At 46.1% G+C, this 27019-nt stretch overlaps 1 long non-coding RNA gene across 1 annotated transcript; it reads left to right on the plus strand.

The window, feature by feature from the left end:
* Nucleotides 1–2196: 2196 nt before the first annotated feature.
* LOC121673214 lies at nt 2197–27004 on the plus strand. The gene is made up of 3 exons (XR_006019163.1): nt 2197–6488; nt 9815–23611; nt 23719–27004. It is a non-coding gene; the product is annotated as an uncharacterized LOC121673214 (long non-coding RNA).
* Nucleotides 27005–27019: the final 15 nt, after the last annotated feature.

Genomic DNA, 27019 nt, shown 5'->3' on the forward strand with positions numbered 1-27019 from the left:
GTTACCAACCTTTTCATTTTGGCTAGCATTCTCCTTGCTTATTACCCTGAAACCTTAGTTTTTTCAAGGCACTGCTCCCCCAGGGAAGGAAAACCTCTATGAGAGCCCCAAACCAGCCTTTTGCAAAGCAGAGTAGCCTGTGGGTTGAGCTGAACAGGAGATCTCCCTTCTTCCCCAAACACAGCTGGGGTCCCTCTGCACCCCAGGGTAGATGCTCACCTGCAAAGGCTGTTCCCAGGAATGTGCTGGCAGGGACAATGCCAGCCCATACAGCAGGAATGCTGCGGCATGTGTTATTAGAGTCATTTGTTGTGGTTAGTGAGCAAAACCACCCAAGCTCATTTCTGTTCCATTAGAGGAAGGAAACAAAAAGGGAATAGAATAACTCCGTTTGAGGCAATTTGCTGGGGATTTTGTGTATGATTGAGAGGGTTGTAGAAAGTGGGAATACTTGCCAAAGTTTGACATGGCTCTTTGGAGAAAAGTATCTCAAAGTTATCGAATACGGACAAAGTGAGACCAAAGTGGCTGGTTTCAATGCATTTTGCTTGTCTACAGATCACAGACTGCCCCACTCTGCTCTGCCCAGCCCACAGGCTGCTTTTCTGGATAGCTGATGAATTTTTGGTGAAATCTTGGAGGAATGTCACTGCACTGGCTGGCAGCTCTTTGGGCAAAGATTTGATCCTGAGGTTTGGCACATGCAGGTTGTGATCCTCCTCTGTGATCAGCCACCACATGGACCTGGCACAGGTCCTGATTCTCTTCTCTGTTCCCCACATCTCTGGGGAATGGAGAGGAGATCCACAGTGGGCAAGGGACCCTTCCCATGGGACACAGACACAAGGAGTCCCTCCAAACACAGACATAAAATTCCAAACCACCACCAAAAGACAGCCCATAAAGCACTGGCTGCTCTCAGGAGCGAACTGGAGATTTCTCCTGCTAATTACAAAAATGGCAGACAAAACCCTGCATGATATGATTTCTTACATTAAACAAATTTTATGGTGGAGAAGACTTTTAGTGGCACTATTTGCAGACCTGGCCTTTTGCCAGCTTGCTGTCATTAATTCTGCTGATCTTAAGTATCAGCTGCACTTATTCCAAGGGGCTATAAATAAACCCCTGAAGCCTATTAAAGGAGCCACCTTCCTCAGGCTGTTTGTCAAGCCTGGACAGACTGACATGGGCAGTGTTCAGGCAGCTCTGGCCAGTGCTGAGCATGTCTGGGTTCAGGTCTTTCACATGCTCACAGATCTATCTTTCACATTGCTGGGCACATGGAACTTTTTTATTAGAAGAAAACCTCACTTTAGGCAGGCAACAAATAGTGCTGGTTCTGTTAGGGCTGGGCAAATCCTTGACCTGAAGCGTGGAACTGTTAGACCTTCGCTAGCTGGAAGGGTCAGAAATGAACGGGAGACTGGGAGAGGATAAGACAAGGAGGTGTTTTAATGTAAGATATGGAGAAGCCACCACTCCCTGAGCATTTATCAGTCACACTTGCACTCAGGGTTGCCACCATTCTGGCTCTCCCCTGAGATTTGCCAGGTAAAAATCCAGGCTAAGGGTGCCCCCCACCACCTGAGAAGCCCACAGGCTGCAGGCAGGATGTTCCAGGATGCAGCAGCCACGCTCTGTGTCTCTGGTGCAGCTCCTGTGAGAAATGGGTGGCAGTTCTAATGTGTGCTTAATGACCCGTGGTGCAGAAATGACTACGATGCAGGAATTAAATTTACAATCAACTTCCTTTTTCTTTTTTTTTTTTTAATCCCCTTGAAACCTTGAAACCAAAGTTCCTAATCAGAAAAGTCCATGTAAGTGCCTCTCTGCTCCCAGGCAGGGCAGGTGACTGCAGGCAGCCGCAGGATTGAAGCTGGATGCTGTCACCGTGCCAGGCATGACACCGGACTGCTTCGATGGCAGGGTAAATTGATGACACAATCTCAGGAGAGCTCACTAGTTGATGCCAGGCTTATTTTTGTAAGTGCAAACTAATGAAATTTAGAGTTTTAATAAAAAAAAAGAAAAGGAAAGGAAAGAAAAGAAAAGGGAAAGAAAAAAGTGGAAGCTACAATTTATAAATGGAATTCATAATGGAGCAGAGTGCCAATTGCATTAAGGAAACGAGCAGCTCAGGCTTTTACCCACAAGAGCCTCCAGGGTTTTTTTGGCAAGAGGCAGGGAGTCCCAGTTGTCCCAGTGAAGCTCCATACTGTCCATCTGTCCTGGGCTCAAACAGGGGAAAACTACCAGGAGGCATTTGGGATGATGCTTGTCCTGGAGCAGGCACCGACCTCTTCTACAGATCACCTATCCTTTCCCATTCGTCCAGGGTGGACCTTGCTCTTCATGTTCTGAATTTTAGAAGGTAACAACAAAATTGTTTAAAAGGCAGTGAAAAGGATGGAAATGTAACCATAAACCCACAGCAGAGGCATCCCACAAAATGATGGTGAGTATCCAGGAGGAGATAAAAAGACACCTCCCAAAAGGAAGGATGTGCAGTTCAGAGCAACCAGGAGGCTTTGGGTAGCTTTTTTTATTTTACAGACTTTCTGCTCTCTTCTCCTGTGCTTCACCACCTCTCCACTCACAGATTTGGCCCTAAATACTCTGATGGATTAAAGAACATGGAGGGGGCGATTTTCAAAAGCAGGAATAGGCACATCCCCAGGCACGGAGCCCAGCTATGGCCAGATCTAGACAACTGCTGTGGTTTGGTTTTTTCTAACATGTACTGCTCTGATCCTGCGAGTCTATGGCTCTATGATTCTGGGATTCCATATTATGGGGTCAACACAGCTGGTCCTGAGCTGAATTCAAGCCAACACAACCTTGGAGCACATGCTAAAGGCAGAAGATGAGGAGGTGAGAGGAAACCTTCAGACCTCCAGCCACAGGTGCAGTGCCCTAAGCAAAATTCTTTTTTTCTCTTGGCTTGGCGTTCACGAAACCTCTGGAAATCCTCTGGGGACCAAAAAGCAAGTGAGATTCTACCCCAAATGTGATGTTTCCATGGAAGCCAAGTAAAAGCACTTCTGTGGGTCTGGGGAAAGGTCGCAGCAGGCTGAGCTGAGCATGGGAAGTGGCTGCCAGAAGAGATCGTGAGGTTGGAGCCTGTCAGCAGCAGACTCATGAAAGATTGTTCCTTGAGCCATCCTGCACCCACTGCCATGGTGACCCTGGAATCTGTGCTGCGGCTGGCAGTGGTTGGGCTGAGGTTTTCCCTTCTACTGTGCCAGCTGTTTGGGCTGGTGACCTTTCTGGAAGGAGGGAACTTGTAGTGGATGAGCAGGAACAGGCACTGGGGAGTGTGAAAAAGCACAAAAATGTTTCAGGATCCATCCCTATCCCTTGCCCAAGTAAGAAATGAAGCTTTGGAGAAAAGAGCTAACAAATGCACCTACAGAAGTGAGGAGAACTTTAATTGCCTGTACAGCAGAGTCTGAACAAAACAAAAAGCTGGGAATGGCTAATTTATAAGTACAGATTCTTTCCGGAGAGTATGACTTAAACTTGGGGAGAAAATCCATGTGCCTGGAATACTAAAATCAATAGTTTTAACCTATTTAGAAAGAATTGAGTGGGCAAAGAAGGCACAGGAGGGACAATCAATATCAGAAGTGACATTTCTGCATTCTGAGCACCACTAGAAACTGAAGAGAAAGTGACCTCAAACACAAATAAAAACCAAAAGAAGGTGTTTCTCCAGACCATCAACCCTCACTAGAAAACAGGGATTACTCACTTCTTAGTCACATATCTCTAATACTTAAGAAAATTTCCCTATGCTGTCCTGGGGAACTTCAACTCGAATGATGTGAGCTGGAGAGCTCACAGTGCTGGTTTGGGGGTTTTCTAAATGTGCTAGAAGAGTGTTTCCTAATCAAAACCAGGAGGATCCTCGACAGGATCATCCTGACAGCTGCAGGACTTTACAGACCCCAAAACTGGCTACAGCCAGCACAGAGGTGACCCCGTTTCGATCATACAAGCTGGGCACAGACAAGAAAGCCTGAGCTGACCATGGGTCCCTGTGCTTTTCAGTGCTGTGAGCCAGGTCACCTGGGAGGATTTTAAACAGAAAATTGGAGTCATATCTGGCAACTCCTTGTTTAAAGAAACTCTGGCTTCTAGGAAATCTAGCAAAACCTCAGCATTGGGAAAGAGAAGGTTATTCTGGCTGAAAACTGAAGCTCAAAGGAGAGTGAAAGTAGGTAAACTCCCAGAAAGAAAGAAGGGAAAGTGAATAATAATGAACATAAACCAGCCCCAAGCAGGAGGCTGTCAGGTGAAACCTGTGGCTAGCAGAGCTGAGGGCAACAGGGATGTGCTCTTTAGATATAAGAGACTCAAAGTAGTTGTCTAGACAAAATAGCAGACATTAAAAAAAGAATACATAAAAGGCAGACACTAAATATTTAATTTCTCTATTTCGGGGGAAAAAAAAGCTGAGTGAAATCGCCATGTAATATGATGATGTGGAATATCTTCTGCTCCAACTCAGGATGTTAAACAGCTGCTACTACAGCTAGAGGATTTTTTTTTGATCAGCAGCTCCCAATATTCAGTGCCTGAGAGTTTTAAAACCTGTCCCAGGAGCACCCCAGGCCAGCACAGAGTTTTCCAGAAGATCAAAGCAGTGTTGACTTTGAGCCAACGAATAAATGTCGATGAGGAGGATGACTTGCGTAATTATAAATCTGATTGTTTGATGTTGATTTTGTGGAAAAAAAAAAAATAATGGAAGAGTTGATAAGGGACTTGATTAATAACAATTTAAGGAGAATAACTAATTACAATCAACATGAGCTAATGGAAAATAGATCTTATTAAATGAAATTGATATAATTTTTCAAGAATGTGATTATAGATTTGATTGATTTAGTACATTTCATCAACACTGTTACGTTTGACTTCAGCGAGGCATTTAACTTAATGTTGTCTCATTTATTAGGAAGCTAAAACAATGTAATATCAACACGGCCCGCGCTAAACGGATGAGAACCCTGGTGATAGGTTTAAACATATCCGAGGAGCATCCCAAGAGGCTGCCTTTCTGTTCAGCATTTTTAGCAAAAGGTAGAAAATCAAAACTCATTACAGTCCAAGTTTGCTGATGAGATTTGGAGTCGGACCACGGCTGGAATGTGGATGGGGCTCTGCCTCAGACCTGCACTGCTGCTGAACCAGATGGAAGCAAACCCCAGTCGGTTTCACACAAAGCCACACTTCCAGGAACCGGGATTTCACTGCAGGGAGGAGGGATCCTCTTACACAGTGCTGGAAACTTGATAAAACAGTGGAGTGAAATATCTCTGGTGTAACACCTAATGGGACACTGCAGCTATTTCTGGTGCCTGCGACTCCAGAAGGATGGTGATGAATGGGAGAGGGCACACGGGAATGACTGAAGCATCACAAAACATGCCTTATAGTGACAGACTCAAGGACCCCAATGTGCTTAGCTTAACAAAGGGAAGGTTAAGAGATGGCTTAATGACAATCCAGATGTATTCAGACAGGGTACAGGGATGCAGAAAGGGAGAGCCCTTCAATCTAACAGACAGAGCGATAAAAAGAGCTGGTGACTGGAAGCTGACGCTGTTAAATTCCATCTGGGAAGGGTGTGCTTTATGTTTGGGAGAAGTAACAGCAGAACAACTTCCCAACAGATGGTTTCATCATCATTGGCCATTTCAGACTCGTGCTTCTTTTTTTCTTTTGGTTTTTTAAAGCCATATCCTGGATTCACCAAAGATCACTGTGAATCAACACACAGGCACACACAGTGCCTGAATGGGATGGGCCTTTTTGGGTTTTTAATCTTCCTAATAATAAGTATTTAAGACATCATCCTCAAGCACTGAGTGGAACCATTCCCTTTTCCCAGAGTTATTGGTCTGGCCTTGGTGGGCACTCATGCAGACACCTCAGTGCTATTGGCACTTCATCTTTGCCAGTGGAGAGCCTGGAAGAGTCCTCTAAAACCCCATAAAACAAGCCCAGCCCATATCCCCCTGCTATAAAAAAAACCCCCAAAATGCAGTGCCAAGGAGAGCAGCTCAAAGCATGAAGCACATGCATTCCAGTGGTTCAGTAAAATCCTGCTGATCCCCAGCTGCTGCTGTAGCTTGATGGACTTTTCAGGGAAATGACACCACCATGTTCCTTAAGAGTTGCTAAAATTGTGAGTGGAAAAGGTGCAGTTTGATAACAGATTCATCTACACCCAGGAAAACACAGAATGAGAGAGTGCTGCAGTCTTGGGGACTTTCTGCAGGAGCTCCATCACGTCTCTGCTCTCTGGTTTGGAAGCTGCTGAAATTTCTCCTTCCATGGAAGTTACTCAGCAGGAGTCTCAGCTACAGACCCCTCAATCAGGAAACTCCAGGAGCCACGCATGGACTTCTCCTGGCACTGCTCTGCAAGCCCCAGCTGACATCTTACTGTGCATCTAGACGTGCTTGGGGACGAAGCAGGTATAAATATATATACATATATAATTTATTTTTTGATTTTCCTTGTGTACTGGGACATTATTTCTGCTTTTTAAGCTCGGAAAACAGTGTCACAAAAAAAATTTTCGTTCCCAAGAAATACTGTGATTGGTAGAGGTGATGAGATAAGAACTGATATCCAAAAGTGGATAACTGAGTTTGTTTCACAATTGATTTCTATATAAGGGACTTTATCTTCTGGTGAGGTCTTTACCTTTAAAAGCAGGTCTTTACCTTATAGAAAGGATAGAAAAGAGAGGTCATTTGTTATCTTATCTTGTAATGAGATCAGCAAAGAAAGACTTTTAGGGCCCTCCACAGTTTATTCATGACATCAGTGTGGTTCTTCAATTGCAGAATCAATCCAGGTGTAAATTGGGATGCTGGGACCTCGTCTCATCCCTTCTGCCCACACCAAGGAGCCAGATGGGAATCTGGGACCATGTCCGTGTGTCCTGAGCTGTGCTGGATTTACCTCTGGTTTGATTCAAGCCCTGGCTGCTGCCCCCACCACCTGCCACCTCTCTGCTGCTGTCACCACAGTTGATAACCCAGATTATCAGTGAGTGGGGAGGAGGCAGCACTGCAGGATGTTGCCTGCCACAGTCACTAACCCCGCCTCACACCTTTGTACCTCCTGCTCAGGGCAGAGGCCACCACCCAGAAACTTCTTCAGCAGTTCCAATTCAGTCTGCCAGAGCCCTTTGCTCCTAATGCCATTTAATCCAGTTCCTTGTTAGCCAGCCAACAAGATTTCCACTGATATCAGGTTTTGGCCCAGGAACAGTGCAGATCCTTTTGAACTGAACATCTTAAGCACAACACTTATATTTTGTCAGAAAAAAAGCCTGAACCAGCAGAACTCTTTTACAGCCAGGGCAGCATCATTACCATAGAGGCAAACACTAATTTAATGTGGTTCACAGTAACAACACACCATTTATTTAAATACTTCACCATTTAATTTATTCAGCATTTTATATTGAAGAGTATTTTCATTAGGATTCCACTGCAAAACCGAAGAAGGCATTAAATCATTTAATATACTGACAACTCGCTTAATTTATTTAAGCACAGGAGTCTAATTCAAAAAAGCCAGACCTTATACAGAGCCCTGTCTTTACAGCCCTGGCACACAAGGGCCTATTAATTTCAGGGTAGTGCGTTACATGAATTTATTTTGAGATCCCAGTATGTGCTCTCCTGTGGTCAGCAGCGTGCTGCAGGGCCGCACCTGCCAGAGCTGCCTTCAGGAATTCCTCCCAGTGCACACCAGTCCAGCTCCATGCCTTTTGCTTCTGCTGATGCTGGTGAGCATCCAGCCCTTCGCATTTGTCACCTGGCTGGGTTTGGTCCTTGACGTGCCACAGAGTGTCTGGAGCAGCAGAGATCAGCAGGGAAACAGGCAAATCAGCAAGCCCTGGGGTCATCAGTGATGTCTTCAGTTTAACTCTCATTAATTGGCATTCAGAGCACTTGGTAAAGTCTGGGGGATCCACTGCAATGTATCCCTGACTTGGCTGGTATTGAATTAGCCAGAGACACTCAGTTCTCCAGCTCTGGGGTCTCTGTGGCGAGGCCCCTCCAGCCCTGCCCTGAAGGTGCTGAGTGGCCTCAGGACTGCCCACAGTTGTCACATCAAAGCACTCACACCCTGCCTCAAGCAAACCCTCCACTTGATATTCTGGGTGCTCAGCTCCTTGGGCAATCGAGCCCTTGTGGCTTATTACTGATGTCCCCAGATGTCCCATAACAAATGGCAGAGAAGAAAATTGTCACCTATGACAAAGCTCTGGGTGATATTGGGGTCCCCAGTGGCTCCTGGTTTGGCTGCTTTCCGAGAGCAGTGCTGAAGCAGAACCTGAGAAACAATAGCACATTTTCAATAGGATGCACAGGGCCACATTAATAAACATTAGGGGGCTTGATATGATCAGGCAAAAGCAGCACAATGAAATGAGGTACCAAAAGCAGGCTGGAGAGGAGGTGAAGGCAACTGAAGAGGGAGTTTAATGACTCACCCGGCTGCAAAATGCAGCTGGGTGCAAGGCTGGGATAGAAAACCTTTTAATGAATTCAACATGTGTTCACCCTTTGAAGGCTTAGCTCCCCATTCCCCAGAGGTGTTTGACCCACCTGAAGATATGGATCATATAGAAAATAATAACCAGTAAGTAATAATAATAATAGTAATAATAGGAGGAGCAGGATCCTCATCTCCAATTCATATTTATAATCCAGCAAATATCTCACCTAAAGCCACAAGATTTATGGGTTTGCATCTATAATTAATATCCTTCCTTAAGCAGGAAAGGGTATGTTTTCCTACAGATAAATCTGGTGCTCTAGACCTGGGTTTTGAAGACTAATATTTAAATCCCCTGCAAGACACAGTTATTGATTGTACAGATGTATACAACAAAGACACAGCATGCACATTTATAGAGATAGCATTGTACAGCTATTTTAAAAAGAAACAAAGTTTCTCTTCTAAATGCAATATATGAAGCTTAATCAGGAAAGAAAAGGAGGAAGATGAGGAGGTCGACTTGGTGTCTGCTCCAAACTGTCCCTACTTCCCAAAGATTTCATTTGCATCAGGCCCCTTGCTAAAAGCAGGGCTATTCCTGGGCGCCGAGACACATAAAGGGCTTTGAGACAAAGGTAATCGATTTGGTTTTAGTGTTATGGGGAAAATAAACAGTTAGGCTGATATAACAGTAGAAGGGTCAAACAGGGTCAGGGCTAATGAAGTGACTCACAGCAGGTTGGAATTAAAACACCCTTCCTTTTCTCCATCCTCCCCTGTGTACCTCCCCTCCAGGAGCGATCCCTGTGTATGCCCAAAATCACACCTGTGGGTGACAGCAAAGCACCAGCCAAGGGTTGTTTAGGGCTGGGCACTGGACTTGCCGTGGCTGAAGGTTTCCATGTCCAGCACCAACCTCTGAGCCATGGAAAACTCCATCCAAGGCAAGCTCTGCCCTTCAGCTCCACATCATGCACCACAGCCACTGCACATTGCCAGGGAGGCTCAAAGGTGCCCAGAATCATCCCACCAGAGCTGAACTGGCCACTGGTGGTTGGAGGATCCCTTTAAGGCTCTGTGTTGTAGGCTTGGAGCTTTGCAACCTCAGGACTAGATTGGGTCTCATGGGATAACCACCTTGCTATCCCACAGTGGGTCAAAACCAGCTTGCCCAGCATCTGCTGGCTCTGGTCTGCACTCCAGAGATCTCCTCACCTTCTGAATATTCTCTACAACCAGGTTTCAAAGGGTTCATTTGCTCTTCTTTTTTTTTTCTCAGGGGTTTCTTTTCACTTTTGTGAGTTGTAATGAGCAAAGTAGGAATGTGCTGGGTGAGGAACCAAACCTAGGAAAATACAGCTTCTCTGGAGCAAATATATCTGAAAAATATGGAGAATTACTGGAAATTCAAACGTAGGCACTCATCCAAGGTCAAGAGTGGAAGCATCACCTCACTTAATGGTGAACTTCTCAACAGAAGCAAAGCACTTCTGCTGTTCTGTATCCAAAGAGTAAAGACATGAAGAGAGCCCAGACACTTGTATTTGTACTGTCCTAAGGCATATAACACCCCTGTTTATTGGAGATTTTAGTTAGTAATGTTTAAATACTATTCATCACAAATTTTAAAAAAGCCTTTATGCACTCAGTGATTTAAGAAACTCATCAGTGACTGCATGTGAGAGCCTCATTCAAACCTCATGGGGAAAGAGCTTCTTCTCCCCAGATTATGGGCTCCCAGAAGGGAGATTATACCCAGGGGAAGGAGAAGAAGAAGGAGGGAAATGGCAACAACATTTGTGTTGCACCACAAAGGGGTGGTGAGCTGCAGGCAGGCTGGCTGCACCTTGCTTTGGGGAGTCAGCTCCATCACCCATGGACTGGAGATGGTCCTTCACCCAGATGTTACTTTCCAGTGTCATGAAGCCTCTGTGGAAGGAGGGAAAAGAAAAAGCAAAAGAAACCTTCTGGCAAGCACTGTGCTGCTCCAAAGCCTAGTGACCATGGAAGAGCTTTCCCTACAGACAAGCTGCCCAATGCACTCCCTCATGATTTTTATCTGCGTGAAGAACACGGGCTCCGGGTGCCCAGGCACTGCTCTTCTCTGCAGCTCTGAAAGGGAAAGAAATTCATGGCTGTTGCTCTGCAAGGCCAAATACCAGTAGCACAGGGGCTTGGGAAGCTGCAACCAGGGTGGGGTACTCAGCCAAGGCAGAGCTTTGCTGCAACTTGGTTTTCATGATTTAGCATTCCTGCTGTAAATAATTGATACTAATGTAAGTGAGATAAGAGACAGACTGTCTGTGGGCTGGGAGGAAGTGGATCCTGGTGACATCCACCTGGAAATGCGCTTGCAGATTTATCTGAAATAAAAACGTTGAAAAGCCAAACGCAAAGTCCTAGAGGTGGGGAGGGAGCAGGGATGGGAAAGGTAATCAGTGATCAGCTCTGAGCACTCTCATCTCTCTAAGAAAAAGCTACCAATAATAATTTCCTTAATAAGAGAATTCCTGTACTAACAAGCACTTCCTCTCTCCCTGAACATGGCTCTCACACTAGTCCATAAGCTGTGTTCCTGCACTGCCAGAGAGCCGGGTGGGTGTTAGCACAATTTAAGGAATTAAAATGTCATTAAGGGGGTGCGTGGAGCACACCCTTCCCTGTCGGACACCATGCCAGCAGGAAAATGCCAGTGAGCTCAGCGTATCTGATGCCTTTGGCTTAGGTTATCTACAACCAGCTGAGTACCAGGAAGGAGCTCTCCTGAATCTCAGGCTTTGAAACTGGAGAAGGCAAAATTATATCTCTGGTCCTGCGAGGGCGGCCGTGAGACGGGCGATGGAGACAATCCTGCTGGGTGGAGAAGGGGAGATTTCCCTGCTGGGAACCTTGGAATCCAGCACGTCCCCGGGACCATTACACCATATCCATTTCTAAATCCTGATTTGGAGAGTGCTATTGGCATTTCACATCCTCTGAGGAGTCTGTGCCCGGCGGCAAACCGACATTCACTTCCCCCCGCATGACATAATGCCTGTTTTCGTCCTGTCTAGTGGATATAAAAAAAGATAATTTCAGCTGAAAAAAAAATGACATCACTATTGAGCCACTTTACAGCTCTCTGCTTCTCTCTCCTATGTCTCCTTCTTCACATCCCACCTGCGTTACCTGTTGCTCATCAGCCCAAGGACCTTCCTGTAGCCACTGCACAAGGTACGTGTGCCTGATGGTTTCAACTTGCTGGAGGATTCAAGTGCCAAAGTGAAAGGAATTGCAGTGGCAATTCCTTCATTTCAAACTATTTTCTTGTAAACAAAGTGGAGGGTCCCTCATGTCCTCTGTCTCCCATGCCAAGAGCAGGCAGCTTGTTGTACTCCTCTTCTGAAGGCCGTGAGTTTACACATCACTCTGGTAAGCACATATTCAGGGGCTCTAAATTTGTTTTAAAATATACTTCTTAACTTAGAGATTTCATGCAGAAAGGCAGAGGAAAAAAGCTGCTTTGGAAATGTTAGGAAGGAGCAGCATTGACTCATCAGTGATATGAATGGAGAAAGCCAGAGGGACCTTCTCATCTCTAATGTGATTTTATGATTCAGTGAATAATGCATATTAGCATAATACTGACTAAAAAAATCCATACTCATCATAGAATCACAGCTATCAACATTATCCTATTATTAATTATTAACATTTACACTATCAATCAGCCCCTGGCTTACTGATAGCTTAAAATCTTGTATGAAGATTGTTACAACAATAGCCACAGTACATCACGTAATGTGCTTCACAGTCGGGTTGTCATATCCTCATCTATAAAGCTTTTTACTAATGCACTTTACAACATATCTTACAGTACATGGATGAAGAATGTGGCTGCACCCAGTAATAATTCCATTAATTATGAATAAAGCATTTACAAATGACATCCTTATTTAAAATTAGTGATGAACACATTTTGGTTTAATGCAGATGCACTGTGTAATTTGTAATTGGGTAAAAAGCAATGCTGGCAGCACGGGGTAGGGAAAAAGGGCCAAGATCTTATGATTTTTGCATCAGCAAGGAAAGGGGGGAAAAAAACAGTGGAGAAAATGATTGACAAACAACAAAACACTGGCATAAAGCTGACCAAACTCCAAGGTGATAGTTGAAAGCAATGATTAAAGGTGCCCTGCAAAGCTGAAAGGGAAAAATCTTTACCCACTGACCTTGCATTGCGGTTGTGTTAATAAAACTCACTCCTATATTAATAAAGTCTATATTTTCATTGCTTTCTCTCATTTCAGTGTTTTCAGCTGGCTGGCAGCTCACCAAGACTCGTTAGCCACATACAGTTTGCCTTTGCAGTACCTTGGTACCGCTTTGTCCTGAAGGCTCCCAGGGATGGCAGAATATTTATTACATACAATATTTCACTGAGGCTACTTACGTCAAGAGGCTATAAATACATTACTCTTCCTAGTTTACTTAAGGGATAAAAAGTGAGTAGCTAAGTTTACAGAGCAGGCTCAAGCTCTATTAATGTGTGGTCTGTTCATTTTCATATAGATCTCAATTGTTTGAAATTATTTTCCAGATTAATGCTGTGAGTGATTCTTGTCTTGCTCATCATTTCCAAGTACTGCTGGTCTACTTGTGCAATGGTCATATTCAGGTTATTACATGCATTATGGAAGAAAGGTTAATTTAAACTCATCAAGCTTTTTGGTAACAAAGCTGTACATATTTATGTGGTCATAGTTTTCCACTGAGAGCCTTGTGCCAAGAACTTTTTATACTGAGGTTCAACTATTTAAATGTGTCCCATCTGGGGATCCAAAAATCCCAGCAGCTCAGTTCTGGTCACACTGGTGGGGGGACAAGAGCTTTGGCGGTCAGCAGAAAGTCAGCAAACTTCTTTTAATTACTTTTTCCCTGAATTTCCCCAGGGTTTACAGCAGTCTGGATCAACAAGGTGCCTGGATAATGCACAGGCCACGGTGTCACGTGTCTGTCAGCATGGAGCCAAAGCTGTGCATGGTGCTGGGTGCTGAGGACAGTGCAAGGTTCTGCAGACTCAGAGAGTCAGAGAAAAGAGACCTGGATCCATCACATAAAGTTAAGGAAAAAAATTGCCTCAGGAAGGACCTAGTTTTGGGTTCAGGCAGACCTTTCTGCAGGTTTTCCAAGGAGATGAGATTGCAAACCAGAGCCAAGCCAGGCAGGAATTCTGTCTGAATTATTTTCACATTCTCTTTTAATGTCCCATCCATGGGTAATATCTAGTGCAAAGCATGACACCTGACATGGCCCTTTCCCCATATTTTCAAGTTAATAAATGTAGTAGAAAATAATATATAGTGTTTATTGCCAGCACTGTCAAGGAGAACACTGTGCATTCCCCCTCTCCACCCAGACCCAGGCAGTGTAGGAGAGGCTGCTGTAATTACAGGTCTCCTTGTGCAAGACTGCTTTGAAATTCCCAGTATTTCTCCAAACCACCAGCAAGCTGGTTTTCGGAGCTGCCAGACAGAGAATTTATTTATTAAGGTCTTGGCTGTTTGCAGCAGTGGCTGGGCAGCAGCAGTTCCGCAGAGTTATCAAAAATCTATTTCCTTGCAGAGTCACAAGTAAAATATCAAACCCCCTTTGAAAAGCCAAGTGCAACATTTACATTTTAATCTCCCCAAACACTTTCGCTTCTGACAAACCAGGTTTTTTGGTCTGTGTGTTATGGAGAGGAAAGGCAGCGGGGCTGGAGGAGGAAGGTTTACAGCCGTGGGAGGGAGCATGGGCTGCTTTGTGTGTGTGACACAGCCAGAGTGGCACAGTGACCTCCCTGTGCACAGGGACAGCAACGACTGTCACCTTTCAGCACTGCTGGGGCCAGGTGAAAAAAAAAAGCAGCCTGGCCCCAAAATTTAGCAGTGCAGGGGCATCAAACACTGAGCTGGGTTAGCAATCACATGTACATGTGTAACAAAGGTGCAGGGCTGGAGGAGCAACAGCCCTGCGCTGTGCTGGGCACAGCCTGCCCTGGCTACCAACAGCCCACACGGCGGGGTCAGCGTGGGCTCGTGTGGGGCTGGCAGTGGCCACTTGCAGCCACTTATCTATAGGGGCAAATAGCCCTTGTGTCACTGTCTGCTCACACCTCTGCCTGCAGGTTAATTGGGATGGAGTGATGGGCCAGCTGGACCCGAGCTCTACAGTTTGCAGTCTGACAACAAAAGCAACTCTGCCTTTCCCTTGTTATCAGCGGGGCTGAGGTTCTGTGCTGCCTCTGTGGAGTCGCTGCAGCAAACCATGAATTATGGATGAAATGAAAAATCCCAGCCCGGTGCACAGAGGGAATATGCAAAGTGCAGAGCCATCACCTTTCTGTGCCAGCCTTGCTTTGTGCCACCTTCGCATGCACGAGGCCCAAAATGCTGCTCTCTGCTTCAGCCGGAGACTCCCGAGGCCCACAGGGCTCAGGATTCCCTCCTCCCAAGGGATGTGGGTTTTGAAATTACATTCATTAATTTGAAAAGAGTGCCCTTGTGCTTTGTGGGATCTTCCTGGGAGGTAGTGAGGGTGCTGCCTGGATAACCTGTTTGGAGTTCACACACAGAGGTGCAGGCAGCAGGCTGGATGGGTGTCTGGGACAGGCTTGCCCTGGGGAAATTTGGCCCGGTGCAGATCCCTGCTCCAGGTGTGTTCCTGAGCACATGAACGCACATTTGCAGGTTAGGTGATGCAGGAGTTCCCACCCAGGCTGGCTTTGGGAGCTGAGCCTGGCACAGCCTTTCCACACGCAGAGGAGCCCTCAGGGGATCTGCAGAGGCGGCAGTTCCCACCAGAGCTCCCTTTTCTTGAAGCAAAGTGTCGGAAAAGTGCTTGACAGGCTCTGACTTTAAGACTCCGTGATTTGGGGAAGCTCAGTCTCTCCACTCATAACTTCTTCTTCAGAGAAAAGATGCCTTTCAGGAGGCATTTTTAAAATGTCTTTTAATTTTTAAATGCTTTAGTTCCTCCCTTGCAAATCCAACTCTCTTCGTTGTGCACCATCTAATAATGTGCTTCCACACAGCCATTTCTGAGCGTGCAATATCAACATCTGTGCTAAAACCAAGCAGAAATTTCTCCCTGAAGCAATATTTTGCTCAGTATTATTGTTACTTTTTTTCCTATTTAAAGGTTTGCTTGTCATGGGGCCTCTTCAGCCTCTTATTTTCAGGAAATGAAGGTTCTCTGCCTCCACCTCCCTGTCAAAGACACCTTGGCAGGCAAGAGCATCGTCACCCTTGTCCCACCTTCTAAAAGCATTTGACTTAGTGCTCACTAAAACTGTGCTGCAGTGAAGCACCTCACTGAACTGGGTGCCTGATATGCAGCAGGTTGGCAGAATTAATTTATTGGTGTTTGTACAGCCTTCTGAACTTCCCGTTATGTAGGTGTCAATAACAATAATAAAACCAAAAATATTATTTGATTATTATTTTTATTGTTATTCTGACTTTCCATCATAACCAATGATGAACATTCCCCTGTGCAGGTATTTAAGCTATCCAGTGTGAGATGCTTTGTTCTTAATTTTGATTATTTTAAGAAGTCCTTTAGCACATCAAATAATCTCCCTAGGCAAGGATTTATAGGAAGGTCTTGAGAGCTGTCAGAGTAATGTTTTTCCAGCAGCAAAAATTCAACCTCCTCTTTGATTTTCATTTCTGTTTTGTCCTGGGTGTAGCTGCAGCGAGTGCTCGGTCACAGCCATCAGGATGGAGGAGATGTGTTGTCAGTTGTTTTATTTTTGATCCCATTTGAATGTGTCAGTCAACTGCCTCGAATCAAAGAAAGTGAGAAGGAGCCTTTAACAGCTGTGATTGAAAACTTCAGACTTACCTTTTTTTCTTACTTTTATAGATACTAAGTAAATGGTTGGCGGGCTCTTGTGAATCATAACATTTCTAAATATATCAGAGGCTCTTTGCCAAGCTGCTGGAGAAGGTGGTGTCTATTCCTATTGACTCCTTTCTCCCCTTCAGATTACTTCTGCATTTAATAATTTCAAATCATAATGCAAAAAATCAGGGACTCTTAACTAGGCTGACTAAGGCTGTGATTAATGAAAGTGTAATGCAAGCTACTGTACAGCCATTAGAAACCAGTTAGCTAATTAGTGTAATCACAGAGGTGGAAATAATTAAGAGACCATAAAATAGAGGTAACCTAATAACAACATTTTCCTCTGACCCAGAACTGGTGAGAAAAGGATGGTTTGTTAGGTTAGGAACAGAGAGGAGTGAAGATGGAATGTTCTGTGAGTAATCATTGTCAGGGAGGTCTCAGAGCACAGACAAGTAGAACAGAGCAGGTTTTACACCAACATAATCCAGACTGCAGCAGAATCCTCTGGCAATGGTGCTTCACACCTCTGCATCCCTCTCCCATCTTATGCTTCGCCACAATTCAGTGACAGACAATCAAGACAGGGTGAGGCAGGATCTGGCTGCCTTGCTCTTTCTTACTTTTTTTTGTTCCCTTTCTTCATTCCCAGGTTATTAGCAAATGTAGTATTAAGATTAACTTCAGCTTGCAGTGCCTGAGCCCACCAGGTTTGGTTTCAGGAAAGAGAGAAATCAGTGTCCTAAGGTGTTTAAGAAGAAAATCCCGTTAGAAGATTCCCTATATTCATAGAGCTCCTCATCTATTTATGTATGGTATTCACTATAGTTTCACAGGACTCTACAGCTGGTTGAAACATCTCATGCTAAGAGGGACAAGTCTTTCTGGCAGAGGAGAGCAGTGCAGTGATCAATGAGGGTGGCAGAGCTGCTCCAGGAGATGGGTGCCAAGCAGAGGTGTCACCCCTTCAACCCTCACCTGCTGCCTTTGTACCCAAGTTGGTGCAGCTCTTTGGGCAGTACCAGCAGACTGGATCCTGAACAACCCCAAAATGTGCCCCAGTGCTCCCCATGCAGGACTGTCCAGGTCAGTGAGAGATATGGGACATTGTGACGGGCTGGATCTCACCCTTGGGGATTAGAAGTGACCTACCCCTGGGTGCTGGACGAAACAGCTCCATGTAACAGGCAATAAAAATTCCTAACCTGCAATTTTCCAGTTGGAATGGGTCTTCACTATGCCCATCTCCATTGGTTCTTAGCATTTCTGCCACGGTTTGTGTGTGTTTCGTTTGACCTGGGTCTAATGAGCAGAGAAGAGGAACGGAGCTGCAGACACACAATCAAGGCTCAGCCGCCGGTGCTGATGAGTCTGCCGAGACTGCTAAGTGGGTCTTCATTAGCTATTCACATGCGAAGAGCAACCCTTATTTATTCTTCTTTCCTAGGTGAATCTATTTTTGAATATCTTTTGTAGTGATCTTGTCTGGGAGGGTGGTGGGGAGATGGGATGGAGGGCACCACTACTGTCGGTTAACCAGATTACTGCCCTGGAAAAACAGGCTGTGACTCCAAGCTGGCAGCAAGCTGCAGAGAAGAAACAATGCGATGCCATTTAGAGAAGGAAGGAATCATTTTCCCCAGTGACATCTCTGGTGGGAGGCAGAGCTTTATCTTCTCTTTGCAGCTCAAACGAAGCATCACAGCAGTAGCATTAACTGTGCTTCCACGTTTCCAGCTTGTCTTTTCATTAACTTTTTCCTGTTGGTTTTGTTTTTGTTTGTTTGTTTTTTTTTTTTTTTTTGTGCTGTAGCAGGGAACACGATTTCCAGGGAGGGTTTGCGGGTGAGTCACTGGAGCTGCAAGTCCAGGATGTCCCAGGTGGGTCCCCAGGCTGTGGCACACGTGGTGCTGTTGCAGCCAAATGGATAAGCCTGGTGGTCTGCGGTGAAGAAGGGAAACATAATTTATGTCTACAAGTCTGGTGGAGAGGAGATTTGGGAGCAGCAGGTCACGGTGAGCCTTGCTCCAGGTGTGCTTTCATCCCACCATAAGGACGTGTGGATCACATCCTGGGACATCCTCGAGGATGCAGATGGGACGGTGCTTGACTCCCGGCAGAGCCAGTGGCTTCATGTTTCATCGGAACAAGCCCCTTTTCCACACTGGGCACTTAAACGCTCTCCTTTAAGCTTCTCCTGGGCGGTGCTGGGCCGGTGGGGTGCGGATCCTCCCTCCCTCACCCGCCCGTGGCCAAGGCTGCCCTCTCCCGACACGCCGGGACGCGAGCGGGGCGGCGGCTGAGCCGGGGCCAGCACCCTCCGCCAGCGCCCGCCCTGCTCCCCCTGCACCGCGCCCAGCCCAGCGCCGTCCCGTCCCACCAGCACAGCCCAGCACTGCCTCGGGCATCCCCCGAGGTGCCCCGGCCCCATCGCCGGCTGCCTCTGATGCTGGACAACCTGCATCCCTCTCTGGCATCATGGGGAGGCTGCTTGAGGAACCTCCTGCCGATTTCCTTTTTACCTGACCAATCTTTTCCTTTTTACCTGACCAGTCTTTTCATTTTTACCCTTCCAAACCTGCCCAGTACCTTTTCCTTTTTGTTTCCTTTTTATAATCTGGTAGTGTAGGTGTGAATCCCGTACTCCTCTGAGTTATCTTTTCCCAGCTGAGTCTGTTTGTGCTGCAGACTGTGTGGGTGACACCCTTGGAAAAGCCACGTTTAGCAGCATGCTGCTCCAGGAAAGTGTTTTTATATGAACAGAGATGCGAGACAAACGCACCTCTGGGGCTGGCAAACAGCTGATCCATGAGAGATGACTTTTCGCCCCCCCTTGTGATTTTGACCTTATTTGCTGAAAGTGAAACATCAGCCAGCCTTCCAGGAAATACCGCAAATCTTCTGTCTGACATGAGAACATAAATCTTCTGTAAAGGTTCATCCAATCTGCATCTCAGGTCTCTGGAACTGAGTTGTGGACACTGGAGTGGGAATCTCAGCCTCCTGAATCCAGGGCTGCAGAACCTGAGCCCCTGCACCTCCTCTACCTGGGGAAAAACACCCCCATGGTGTTTGGCCCTCACTGAGCTGCTTCTGCACCAGTTCCTCATAGAAAAAGTGTGTGTGGGGGGGGGTTTGCCTGAATCACCTTGAGCATCTTAAATTTTTGTGGGAGATGTGAAACCCTTCCCCTCCAGCTCTGTGGGTCTGGCTGAAGTAAAACACAACTTTACAGCTCAGAGTAACCCACCTTTCCATGCCTCAGCCTCCCCTAATCCCCTCCTAGGAGAGGCTGTTGCACTGCAGAGGTTTTGGGCTCTGCATCCCACGCTCAGCAGCGCAGCCCCAGCTCACATCTCCGAGAGCACATTTCCTGAGAGGATGACCTTGCCTATGCACCAGCCTTTGTGGGTTGTTTTTGGGGGCCCACAGTGGCCTTTCTGAGAAGGCAGGGAGCAGCTGTGGGGCTCACGTGTGGTTATATGACGGTAAGAGGTTATTTGTGGGAAGACGTAAAATTTTCCACCTCCCACCCCCCACGAGTGCTTTAGGAGATTGTTTTGCTCAAGAAGTTCGTGCTTTTACACCCAGACTGCTCCTCCCGGGCTGTATCCCTCACTGTGCAGACCTCTTTGCTTCATGGCTCGTTCCTGGAGTAGGGGCACCCCAAACCCCACTGGACCCGGGGAAGGACTCAGAGCCATCTTTGCACTTTGCTGTGTGTCCCTCTGGATCAGTTCAGTGACATTCCCAAGGTGGGGATTATGGCTTTAACTGAGACCACAACGACACCCCTCCAAAAGCTCCAGAAAGCCAAAGTTTCTTTTTTTCGACCTGCACCACTTTTCCTGATTTTACCACTAGATGGGAGAGTGAGACTGGGCTAACTCGGCTGCAGCCATCCCTATCCCGTTAGGCATTCCGAGGGGAGAAAAGAACTGAGAGATGCCGCAGGTCATCCCGCAAACCCCCCCACCTCGGGAAGGGTGCGGGTAACTCCCAAAATGCCTGGTTGTTGCTTAACCCCAAAAGTGCGTGGTTAAGGGGCACTAAGGCTTGCCTGGTGCTTTCCCAAAATACCAGGAACCCTGTGGATCCCGCTCTGCCCTCATGGAAGGTGGATTCACTTACACAAAGACTGGATAGATTCTTCACATTTTTCCGCATATCCACTGTCCTAGAGCAGAGGGAGATGGGGGAAGCACTTGCAATTCACTCCTCTCATCCATACCCCAAATCCTGCTTCCCAGGAATCCAGGTGACCCTAAAATTCTTTGGGGAGGTAAAGAGTCACAGAACCACAGAATGGTTGGGACTGGAAGTGACTTTTGGAGATCATCTAGTCCAACACCCAACAGTAAAATATAAATAAAGCAGCATTTTCTCCTCCTTTCCTTCTATAGGATTTCCTTTCTCCTATAGGATTCTCGTGTAACGATCCTCCCAGTGATACCATTCTCCTGCAGAAAATGAAATTGGGCTGTTGCAATGATTGCATGTGCAGGAGGAGAACTCATGCCTTGGTCTGACACCACTCGCCTCGGGAGCTGCTGTGGGTGAGGGAGGGGACAGCCCCAGGTTCATTAATGTCTCAGTAAATTTCCTTTAACTGCAGCACTTCCCAGCTCCTGAGACTGCCCAAGGTTTTGCTGAGACTGGGTTTACTCGGGAATTATATACTTGCAGAAGCAGTTTCTCAACCAAATCAGATTGTCCAGTTGGACTATTTTTATTATTGTTAGGTTTGGGGCTTTAAAAAGGAACATTTCTCCTCACTTCCTGAGATTTCACAGATTTTGCAAGAAACCTCACAGTAGACAAATTTTCCGACTGCCTGTGTGACTACATCAGAAGATGTAATTCCTGTAAAGTGGAAATTTTCTTTTCGGAGGGTTTTTCCCTGTGCCCAACCTTCTTAATTTGCAACTTCTTTAGAGAAGTGACTCAACTTACTTGTTGAATGCCTGGCACAGTTGAGCAATGAAGGTGAAATAATTCTAATAACTTCCCTAACTGCAGTGACCTTGTTGCCTCTGTTGGGGTCTCCTGGCTTTGTCACCAGCTGACATTATCCTGCTAGACAGAAATAACAGCTTCTTTAGAAGACAAAGTCTGGGTTTTTACTGGACCTATCCACTCTTATTTTCCATAAGCAACAGCCACCCCACCCTGGGTGTGCAATGAGGCCACTGAGTCACTGTGAAGGAGTGACCAGCTCATTCACCTCCCAGGGGAAGACCCAAATTCCCCTTCAGAGAAAAGAAGAGACATCTTCCTTCAGTTGATAATTAGAGGTGAAAAAGTGTTGCTTGGAAGCAATAAAAAAAAAAAAAAAGGAGACATTCCAGACTTGGATTTTCAAAACCAGCCAGAACCAGTGCGGTCAAGGCCTTCTCTGAGATAGTGATAGAAATAAGCCTCATGATTTCTTCTCCATGTTTACAGGGATAATATTTTTCCAAAGTTCAAAGTCTTCCTCTGCAGGAAGCATGTGATGTGCTTCGCAGTTACACCATATTTTGGTGCTATGAACAATTAAAAAAATCAATTTCTGGAGCAATATTTTCTACGTTTATAATCTCTGAACTAATTACAGGACTGGAAAATCAATAGCTATCTGGAAATCTTTCCAATACAGCCAACTGTATGCTGCAGATCATGCTGGAATATATTCTTCCCGAACACGTGCTGCTCCTGACCATCTCCCAGATCCCACGGGCAGATGATACCACTGTCAATAAACCTCAGTACCCCACGGCACTGCAGCGGCAGCATTTACCAAAATCTGCAGGGGGCGTTGGGCTGAGCAAATTGCTGAGAGGTGGAGCAATGCTTGTGCCAGCATTTTAAGCCAAGAACAAAAAAAAGTTGAAAGACTCAGTTAGTTCAACAGGAGCCTATAAAATGATTATGAAAAAAAGTAATTAAAAGTCTATTGCCTTAGTTATAATGTTGTTTTTCATCAGACTTTATTAAAATAAAAAGTAGAGCCTTTGGTGACTGAAAATAAGCTCATTCTCTAGTTTCCTAGCAAGAGAGAAGCAGTGCTAAGTGTGGTTTGATGGTGATTACACTTCAGAAACACACGTAAAGAGGAAGGGTGTTGCTCTGATGAACAGATCTCCTCTTGCTGTACAAACACAATGTGTTGACCGTGGCAACTCAGCCAGAACCAGAGCTCAAACCCTTGTGCTGGTGCTCTCCACCACTTCCCACACACCGCAGGCATTGCTGGGATCTTCTCCAAGATGCTGCTGCCTCCCTCGTGCCCTGTGAGAGCTCAGAGTGCTCTTCCTTGCTGTGCTGGAGTTTGTGCTGCTGATAAATGAGGACTAAATATTCCCACTGGACACGGTGCCAATGGCACAGCGAGTGGATACGGAGCACAGACCGGAGTGCAGGGGATTTTCCCCACACTCCTGTTTGCACTCCTGAGTGGTACAAGAACGTGGTGAATTCTGAGCTGTCACAATGCTCTGATTTTATATGTTTTTGTCTGATTATTCTTCATAGCTTTTCCCCCACAGTAACCTGAACAGAGGAAAGGCAGGACTGGGGCACATCTCTGCCCTCACTCCCTCCCCAAGCTGGGGGGATTCCCACAGCTCCCCAAGGTGGTGATCCTCATCCTGGAGTGCAGCTTTCGGTCTAGCAACCCATGAAGGTAAGGTGCAGCACATGCCTTGTCCCAGCCCTCATCTCAGGAGAGAGGGCACCGTTTATAGTCCCTCCCAAATAAGAACTCAGAAGGTTGGTCATGCTCAAAGAATTTAAATTTTGGAGCCAAGCATGACACATGCAATGATCTGGATTGTAAATATTGTTATTCATGCTTTCTGTTTGCATTTCTGTAGCACTCCCACACGCGGCTGAGGAGCTCCTGTGCACATTGGGACAGAGAAGGAGCCCTTGTGCTGCTGACAGCCTGCCCAGAGCAGCGGGCCCAGACCTGAGAGGGGCTGGGGGTGTTGATGGCAACAGCACCTGGAACACACCAGTGGTGTGGCTTTGCAAATCTGGGCTGCTTTCTGCCAAAAAGCAACAGTTACAAAAATATTGTGCTTATCAGTGAAAATTTCCCTTATAACTCCTAAGGCTGAAATGTCCTTGGTGGGGAGGCAGAGCTGCCGGGTGCCACGCACTGCTCAGACTCTGCAAGGACAGACCTACGGCTGCTGCACTTGGCTACAGCATGTTTTCCCTTCAGGTGATGGTGTTTTTGGACTTTGCTATCATTCTTGACAATTTAATGTCATATTTTCTTCAAATAAAACTCAACTGGAGTGCGAGAACTTACTTGCGTTTCTCTCTTAGGAGAGGAAGGCTGTGGTGTCTGCACATCACTTTCGGGGAAAGAGCTGAGGAAAAAGAGCTCAGACCCTTCAGAAATCTTCCAAAGAGAAGCTCCAGCTCTCCCTTATCTCCTTTAAAATTAACACATCATACTCTGCACATGCTGAGCAATAAAGTTCCTAATATAGCTTCCCAATAACCCCCAGGCCCAGCGGGGCAGTGCTATTGCTTTATAAAGAGGGTGAGAGCAGGACACTCACTGCCCTGGCCAGTGACAACCAGCACCTCAGGGGCACCCTGAGCTAGAGGTTTGCACAGAGATTATGAGGTTTAACAGCCAGCAAAGTATGTGTCATGCAGGAATTTGTATAATTCTTCCTTAAACACAGTTATGCTTTCAGCTCTGTGATGCCTCTGCCACCAGTTGCTATTGTTTAATCAGCAGCTACTTTAAATCTCCTACCTCACCCTTTCATTTACAGCAACCTTTGCTCTTGTAATAATAAAGGCAGCTCACAGACCTGAACAGATTCAGATGGTCCAGTTTGCAAAGCCAGCAGGGTCTTACAACAGGATAACACAAAGTCTGATAAAAATCCCAGGTGGGGATTTTCAGAAGTGCTTTTCCCACTGCAAACCAGCACCAGCACTCTTGAAAAATCCCATCTTTATTTGCTATTTATTACACGTCTCCTGTGAATGGATTTCTGGCTCAAATTAGAGTTACAATAAAACTCTAAAAAAATCTTCTTCTGGGAAAAAAAAAAATCCAGATCCGTTCTTCCTTCCTGGAGATTTGCTGCTTGCTCTGCAACAGGAGATGTGAATCATGGAAGTATTTACAATAGCAGTATTAGGAAATGGTCATTCAGGCACCCGAAATCCATATGAGACATTATGCCTTTAAATAAATTGTTTATTGCTGTGTTAATCTAATCCTGTAAATACGTGCACACTTAACTATATTAAAAATGTAAATGCTCCCAGAAATGGACTTCACATGATGAATATACAACAACTCCCCTTTCTTGCCTTGTCAGCTCTGTGGGTCTTGGAAAAACAAGATTTGATGGGCACTGAAAAGGTTGACGTCTGCACAGGTTTAGCCAAAAGATTGTCACAATCATCTCAGCCCCCACGTGGCTCACAGGACTGAACTTGAAGGAACATCTTTCAACATCCGCTCACGACAGAGCAATTCCAGCTCTGGGAGTGCCTCCAGCCAGTGACTTCCCTTCTGTGGCACTGAATTTGCATTCATTAAACCTAGAGTTTTAATGATTTATGGAGATTTATAAAAAATGGTAGCCCAGAGCTGCTGACACTCCCAAAGCCTCTGACAGGAGTACAACACATCATAAATCCATCCTGGTGTGAAATATTGAATGAAAACCGGTGCAGGCTTATCTGCAAGTGTTAACACGACTCATAAAATCAGGAATTCAGACTAACTAAAATTATGAATGTGCCCCAAACCTGAGGAGATAGTGACATATACAATACCAATCGTATAATAATTATAATGTTAGTAATAACACTACTAATGCAGTTATCAGTCTCCTTGTTATTGTTTATTATTGTCACTGCCCTGATAATTCTCAGCTCCAAGGATGGACAGAGGCAGACACAGCCCCATGCTTTCAGAAACAACTTCTGTGCTTTGGGAAACAAACTCCAGCTTCTCCTATCCCTTAGAACAGCTACCAAGATCTTTGGGATAAGCCCCAAAGGCTCTGGAGCAGCCTTCTGCTACTCACCCAGCAAGGTGTGCATTGGCTCATGCTGAGCCCTGGGGTTTGAAAAACTGGAGTTCAACTAAACCTGCCCCTGGGACAGACTCTTTTTATTTACAAGTGAATCAGTAGAGATGGCAAGGCTGATTTGCTGTGCCTGCCCAGCATCTCTTAAAGACTTAAGTAGGAGACAGACTTCTTCCAGATGTCCTCTGTCCTGCCTCACCACACCTTCTCCCTTGGATACCTTATCACAGTTGCTATTAGCTCATGGAAATCCACAGCACATTCTCCTTATCTTTACATCTTCCTCACCCAAGAGGTAACTGACTTTGAGATGCTGAACAAAAAGAAAAAATCACTAAAAACTAAGTAAAAAAATTACTCTGCACGTCTGAGGACAGCTTCACCCAAGGCAGGATGGACCCAAATGAATGTGGAGAAGTGAGCAGAGCTGAGGAGCAGGATGCATCCTGCTGCAGCCAGAGCCAATGATTCATGCAGCTCTGCACTGTGGAACAGGAAATGTTGGGGGGATTCCCCAGCTCGGATGCCTTTGACACACTGCTTCACCTTTGCACATCTGTTGTCCTTTCCACCTTGTCTATTTAGAATATAAACGGTTTGAAACAGGGCCTTATTCCTCAGTGAGTACACAGCACCAGCAAAAACAGTGCCCCAGCTTCGGTGTGCAGGAAATGATTTGTATATAATAAAGCAATATCAGGGAGTATACATGAAGCAAATGTTTCCTGGTTTTCCTGACCACAGCCTGTCGTAAACAACAGGCTCTCCTACGCTTCATTTTACTTTAAAAGCATATTCAACAGCTCCCAGTTTAACCAAGCCCCACAAGGACCCCATCTACCTGCAGCTCCATGGGGAGCAAGGATGGCACAAAAAAGGCAGCACCTTCCAGCTCCATCTTGGAGCCACAGACAAGAAGGAGGAGGCAGTGATGTGAACAGCACATCACCGTAGCCCAAGATGAGCTTTGATGAGCTGCTGGGTCTGCTTCTTCCTCAGCCTCTGCCCCAGCTCTTGGTTCTGTGTGTGTCCTGAGCTCTGGCAGCAGCTGTGGGAAAGGTGCCCCACTGCTGCCCCTGCACTGGGCAGAGAGGGGACAGCAGGGCTTGGCATGGCAGCTGGATGTCAGATGTCTGCCCATGTATTTGCCCTCCTCTCTGCCTCGTGCAGTATTAGCTGGGCTTTTCCATTACCCAGGTTATGCTTTGCGCTCTGGGAAATGGAGCGGTGATTGCACTTCAGGAGCAAAACATGGAGGGCCTGAATTATTTATCTGTGAGCATGCAGAAATGAGCCAAATCCCCAAGTGACGTGGAACAGCTCTTGGAAGAAATGCAAAAGGGGCTGCAAAGGCTGCATGGGTGGGCATGCAGGAGCTGTGTGGTCAGAGTCTCACACGTGCACATCACATCTGCTGGGATTCTTCCTGCCCGGGTGGTTTATGGACTGGAGGGTGCGGTGTGCTCAGGTGTCGCTGCTGATCTGGAGACCCTTCTGTGAAACTGCTCAAGAGCCACCTCTGCACCTCAAACCAACCACAGTGACAGCAAGTCCCCAAAAAG

Source organism: Corvus kubaryi, unplaced genomic scaffold (genome assembly GCF_017639235.1).
Source record: "Corvus kubaryi isolate FWS band 111438036 unplaced genomic scaffold, C.kubaryi_AGA036_p1.0 134, whole genome shotgun sequence".
NCBI lineage: Eukaryota > Metazoa > Chordata > Aves > Passeriformes > Corvidae > Corvus > Corvus kubaryi.